Source organism: Trichechus manatus, unplaced genomic scaffold, assembly GCF_000243295.1.
Source record: "Trichechus manatus latirostris isolate Lorelei unplaced genomic scaffold, TriManLat1.0 scaffold00041, whole genome shotgun sequence".
Lineage (NCBI taxonomy): Eukaryota > Metazoa > Chordata > Mammalia > Sirenia > Trichechidae > Trichechus > Trichechus manatus.
Window position 1 is genome coordinate 4382752 of NW_004443977.1, and position 7218 is coordinate 4389969.

Sequence of the window (7218 nt, forward strand, 5' to 3'; positions counted from 1 at the left end):
ATCTTTTTGGTCACATGCCAACTCCAGAATTGACCCCTATAGCCAAAAGAAATGGGATGTGCTTGCTTACTGAGTCATGTGTTCTCACTAGAGTCAGAGGGTTGACTTTGCTTGAGCCACATGGGCTAAGAACAGGGCAGGCATAGATTTTCAAATGGCTGTTAGTGAAGAAGGGAAAATATGAGCTGGTTAGTTGAAAAATGAGAATTTTCCACCACAGTCAATTACTATTACCTCTACAAATTCAGCAGTTCTAAAGCTGGCTACAACTTACTGTGAAGTTTGAAAAAAAATAAGATAGCTATTTTTACAGAAAGATGCATTAGTAAATGGCTTGGGCTCTACTGGTAGCAAATGAATGGTCATAACTTCTGAAAATTGAACGGTACTTTACTGTATCTTTGCATATGAGTATTTTCTGTCTTGAAATAACCAATGCTGAGAGTGAATCCATTGTCAGGTTCCTTTCTGGCTTTGCTTTTAAAAATAATTTCACTTTTACAAAAATAGAGCATTTAGGCTAGGAGGCAATAAAATCTGTGGTCTTTTGTGGTTGTTGCTTCATTTTTACTGTCTCCATTTTTTTCTTTATTTACTTCTTTCAGTAACATATTCAAAGGGAAACTAGTTAGCTTGCTGTCATTCATCAAATGTTAAAGCAGTTTTTTTTTTCCTTTTTAAGAAGTTTATAAAATATTTTTAAAAGGAAGGACTATAAAATGAAAATGCATTAAAACTCAAACTATTACTGTGATCTCAGTTCTTGTTTTCTCTCAGTAAGGCTTTCATGTCCCTTTTTAATTAAAACAATTAACAGAACAAGAATTCAAATGTAAAAATATTTTAAATTAATTCCCTACAAAGACACTAGTAACTCTGAATTGAAACTTTGGTTATTTAGAAATCTTATCTACTTCCAGAATTTTTTGGAGTGCAGCTTAGTGATACTTCTTTGAGTTGTAATTTTTTTTTTTTTTTAGCTCTTTTCACATGAAATCTTTCCCAAAATGTGTCATTTACTTCTCTATCTTAAGCAGTGCATTTTGGCTATAATTTATTTCATTATGCCTCTATTAAAGTCTTCCCCTCTTCTGAGTTCTGACTCTTTCTAAAAATATTTTTTTTAGCTTATAAATATTCCTATATGTTTAAGTTCCTTACAAGTATAATATGCAGTTTGAGCTTGGCATATTCAATCAATATTGTAAGTAAATTTTATTGACAAATATTAAAAACATTTGATATGCCAGATATGGTGAATGGTGCTTTTACATCTTCATTTACTCTTTATATTTTAGTGTAGTAGGTATGAAAACTTCCACTTTAGAGAAGAAGAAACTAAGGCTCAGAGAGCTTGAGTTAATTACTTAAGATCACAGAGAAGAGCCAGGATTCAAACATGACATACTGCATCTAAGAAATGGAGAGCTATATAAAAGACAAAAAAAAAAAAAAATTGTTCTGAGAGACTCTCCTCCATGGTTTGCTAGTGCTTCTACATGTCTTGCTGGCTGTGTCAAGAATGCAAGGCCGCATTGGCTCTTAACCAGGCCATTTCTCAAGGTTGTGTTTGCAGGAAGCAACCTTGAGAGATGAAGTAGTACCTCCTTCTGGAACAAGGAGCAGACTTTCTTATTCCTTATTATCAAATCCGTTGTTGTTAGGTGACCTTAAGTTAGCGCTGACTCTGTAAAAACGGCTTGGGGCAGTGTCTGACCTCCTCCAATTCCACAAGCGGGAAGGAGAACCAAGATCAACAATGCAAGTCTGACTCCCATGAGGTGGAAACCAGATAAGCCTCCTCTCTCTGCTATCTCTACTAATTCTGACACCAGCCGTCCTTCACAGAGCACTCTTTACTTGTCTGCCCTCACAATCATTGCTGCTCTGGATATCTTTGGTAAAAGATCAAAGATTAATAGGTTCTGGAGAGAAACCATAGTATTTGATAATTCATCACAATGGCCACACAGAACTCAAAAGACCATACTCACAATTATGGGGTTTATTTAAGGGAAGTAACAGTTACATTTCAGGCTCAGGAAAATTCAGGATAAGTTCATTCATCAGGACAGCCTCTCCCTAGCTGTGCTTGCAGGCAGTATCTCCCTAGCCCTCAGTCTCTGCCCAAAGGCACTCAGCTTTCTCTCTCCATGGGCCAGGAAGCCCAGCACCATCTCCTGCTGCTGAGGTTTCTCCTTCCTTGGTGGTGGTGGGCTCCTCCTCTCTGCTCTGGAATTGGCTCTTTTGAGGCAAAACTGGCCAATCCCCTTGGTAGGGACACAATTACCCTATCACACAACCACCTGGGTGGGAATCACAAGACCATGGCTAGAAAGGCCACACACAAAAGTAACTGATTCATCGCAGGCCACTGTCTGGCTTTTCTAACCATGGCTTTTTCATATTTGGAGGATTAACTTCCCCTCTCAATCATTTTACCAGTCCAGCATTGCCTCCCCCTTAGTCCACTCTTTCACAGTTACAGCCTCTACAATTACAGTTTTCACAATCACAATTAACCTTGTTAACAATCACTCACAGCTGAAACATATAATCTTATCGGCATCTTCCCCCACCCTCTCTTTCCCAGACCCATCAGGAAAAGAGGAAACTATTTAGTGGGGATCCTCCCTTGTCCACCTCATTTCACACTCGTGCAAGTGTAAGCTAGGTGCTTCATGCCTTTATCTCCCCCCATTTTAGATAGCCAATATTTAAATTGCCCATCCCTATGGAACTAGTACTCTGAAGAGACAAGTATGTTCTTTGGTCTTGAATCTTCAGTTCCAGTTGGAACTTTGAACATCTGCATCTACAAGCAAGGTCCAGTCCAGAGCAAGCCATAAAATTGCAGCAGTCTACACCAGCTCACAGTGTCAAACATCTTTCTCTTCATTCAGTCGGGCTCTGTTCAGCTCATTCCTAGCCATCTGAAGTAGGTCATATGAGTAACAGCCTTAGGCTTGAGAGTTCACACACACCTCCACCTCTGACACTTCAGACAGACAGCCTCTTCACACACTCTCATCCCTAGCCCCCTTGGGCTAGATCAACAGGTTCTGCCTGTAAACTTTGGAGTCCACACACAACTCCCTTTACTTCTGATCAGCCAGCCCTTCCTCTCACTCTCATCCCTAGCCCCCATGAGCTAGGTCAATGTGTGTCAATGGAATATGTCCAAACTCAGCCCATCTCTTCATTGCTACACTTCCCTCACTTGCACTCATTGAGTGTACCCAGGTGGTCACCACAAGCGAACAGACTAAGCTGTCTACTCACTGGCTCCCTTTAACTTCCAGTCCTGGAAAAAGGTTCCTTCTGTTGGGCATTGGCTTTTCCTGCCTCTATGCATCCAACAGCAAACTGCTTGCTTGAAAAGCAAAAAGTAAAAACAGCCATTTTCTTTCTGTAAGTTGTTCCTTCAAATAAAAATCTTCCTTTCAGCAGTTCTGGGTGGGGCTCAGGTTTTCAGCCTAAGCCCCCACTCTATACACAGGGCTACTGGCTTGAAACAAAAAGCCTGTGCTTCTCCTCGGCAAACCTAGCTCCCCTTTTAGCATATCCAGTTAAGTATTGGCTGAAGGTGGAGTTATGCTCTTTGTAATCTATAATACCCAATATTCATTTCTATCATACATTTAGGTCTGCTTTCCAGCATTAGGTAGGAGAAATATTCAATATCCACACTACATTCAATTAAACACGTAATTCAGAACACATAACCCTTTTAACAACATTTTGGTTTGGTTTTCTCTTCCCATTATAGTTTATCTTCCCATTCATATGCATATGGCTTTGGGCCTCCTGCTGAGTGGAACCTGAAGACCCTGGCACCCTATCAGTCATCCTACTCATCTGGCCTGGCAGCTGCAGCTTCAGCCATTACAGGTAACAACAACCAAAGTAACCATCTAAGAATCAAAAGCTTCACTTCCCAAGTCCCTTCATTCTTTCTCTTACAAAGTTCCATGTTTTCATGAGTCTGGAGCCATTGCAAAGAACCTTGCTTCTGACACCAACTTTAAAAATGGCTTGGGGGAGGGGCCAAGATGGCAGAGTAGCCAGATGCTTCCAGTGGTCCCTCTTACACCAAGGACCTGAAAAAATAAGTGAATCGATTGTATATGACAATCTAGGAGCCCTCAACATCAAAGGCAAAGCTAAGGAATTGGACTGAGTGGCAGGGGGAGGAGAGACACTTCAGAAGCAGCGAGGAGCTGCCAGACCTGACCTGGTGAGAGTCGGCGCCCTGCAGGTGTGCATGGTGAGGCAAGTAGTGGCATTTGTGACGCGTTTTCCACGTCGAGGGAGACCGAGCAGCAGAGAGTCTGCTCAGGCCCCCAGAGCCAGTGAAAACCAGTGCTCAAGTGGCAAAAGATAAGTACATGCGTTTAACCTATTGCCCAGATCAGAAAACACCCTGTTTGGGAAGAACCTCTCTCCATTTATCTGCTCACTCCCTGCTCTGTACCGGTCCCGGGCCAGCTTCAGCGATTGCTGTGTCCCTCGAGCTGGAAGAAGGATCTGTCACGTGCCCTGAGCCATTCTCCTGGCCTTGGAGAGGCAACAAGTTAACAAACAGGAAAAAATAATCTGCCAGCTCCTCTAAGATGGGAACTCAGGGCAGGCACAGCTCCTTTGCCTAGGCACAGGCATAAGGGGTCCATAGACTTTGAATGCCTGTCACCCCTGCATAGACTTGTGTGGGCCCATCTCAACAGTGTAGGCCCTCACTACCACAGTACAACAGAGTATATACCTGAAGCCTAACTTCACTGTATCGACTCTGTGGTGGAGTGGGAAGTTCGTGACATTTGATGCTGCTCTGCCCATTAAGCAGGGTCCTCACCTACCTACATCAGGCGCCTGAGGACTGGTGGCTCCACCCACGCCACCTAACCACCTGCAACAGGGGTCTAAGAATACGTGGTGCCTCCCAGTCCTTACAGCCAACAGCACTGGGTGCTCATAGTCTGGGTGCAAAACTCACCCACCTATGCACGGACATGCTTTCCTCCCAGATACTCAGGGGCAGCCATCAGCCCTCTGCCTTGCTCAGCGCATGACCCCCTATTGCAACCAAATACCTGTGCCTGCTCCAATCACTCCTGCCCATGTAGGACTGTAGGTGAGAGCCTGCACCACACACTTAGTGACTGACAATCTGGACACCTCAGCTGAATCCATACGAGAAAAGTAAACAGACTCCTGGGCTCACATACCTAGTAACAGATCTAACCACCTGGTGACAGGACATTAGAGCTTTGAAGGCCCCAATAATCAAACTAGCTCACATGAGCAACCTATTTGGGCATATCACACCAAAACAAAACAAGAAGCTAAAACACAGTAAGCAAATGTAAAATAAATAAATACAACTTACTGATAGCTTGGAGACAACAGTCAATATCAAATCACATAAAGAGGCAGACCATGATGGCTTCAGCAAGCTCCCAAAACAAAGAATCAAGAAATTTTCTGGAGGAAGAGGATTTCTTGGAATTACCAGAGGCAGAATATAAAAGATTAATATACAGAACTCTTCAAGAGTTCAGGAAGGAGATAAGGCAAAATGCAGAACAAGACAAAACACAGAACAAGTCAAGGAACACACAGAGAAAGCAACAGAGAAACTTAAGAAGATTATAGAAGAGCACAATGACAAATTTAACAGGCTGCAAGAATCCATAGAGACACAGCAAACAGAAATTCAGAAGATTAACAATAAAATTACAGAATTAGAAAACTCAACAGGAAGTTATAGGAGCAGAACTGAGATAATGAAAGTTAGAATTAGTTAGATTGAAGATAAAGCACTTGACACCAACTTACTTGAGGAAAAATCAAATAAAATAATTAAAAAAAAGAAAAAAACTCTAGGAATTATGTGGGACTCTATCAAGAGGAATAACCTACTTGTGACTGGAGTGCCAGAATGGCAGGGAGCAGATAACAGAAAATACAGAGAGAATTGTTGAAGATTTGTTGGCAGAAAACTATCCTGATATCGTGAAAGATGAGAAGATATCTCTCCAAGATGCTCATTGAACCCCACATAAGGTGGATCCCAAAAGAAAGTCACCAAAACATACTGTACTCAAACTTGCCAAAATCAAAGATAAAGGGAGAATTTTAAGAGCGACTAGGGATAAACAAGAAGTCATCTACAAAGGAGAGTCAATAATACTAAGTTTGGACTACTCAGCAGAAACCATGCAGGCAAGAAGGCAATGGGATGACATGTATAAAGCCTTGAAGAAAAAGAATTGCCAACCAAGAATTATATCTCCAGTAAAACTGTCTCTCAAATATGATGGCAAAATGAGGGCATTTCCAGATAAACATAAGTTTGGGAGTTTGTAAAAACCAAAACAAAATTACAAGAAATACTAACGGAGTCCTCTGGTTAGAAAATCAATAACATCAGATAACAACCCAAGACTAGAACACAGGACAGAGCAACCAGATATCAACCCAGATAGGGAAGTCGCAAAAATAAATCAAAGCTAAAACACTGAAAATAGGGAACAGAGACGTCAATATGTAAAAGATGTTAACACTAAAACAAAAAAGAGGGACTAAAAAATGTAGTTATAGAACTTTCATATGGAGAGAAAGTCAAGGCGATATGAAGAAATAAGATTGGTTTAAACTTAGAAAAATAGGGGTAAATATTAATGTAACCACAAAGGAAACTAACAATCCTACACATCAAAATAAAAAATAAGAAAAACATAAAGACTCAGCAAATACAAAATCAACAACAATGAAAAAGATGAAAAGAAAATACATAAGGAAAAACAACTCAGCACAGAAAATTAAGTGGAACAAAGAAATTATCAACACACAAAAAAAGACATCAAAATGACAGCACTAAAAAAATGAAACAGAGCCATACCTCACACCATGCAAAAAAAAATTAACTCAAAATGGATCAAAGAGCTAAATATAAAAGCTAAAATGATAAAGATCATGGAAGAAAAAATAGAGACAATGCTAGGAGCCCTAATATAATGGCATAAACAGAATACAAATCATAAGTAACAATGCATAAACACCAGAAGAGAAACTAGATAACTGGGAGCTCCTAAAAATCAAACACTTATGTTCATCAAAAGACTTCAAAAGAGTAAAAAGACAACCTACAGATGGGGAAAAAAAATTTTGGCTATGACAAATCCAATCAGCATCTAATCTCTAAAATCTATAAGATAC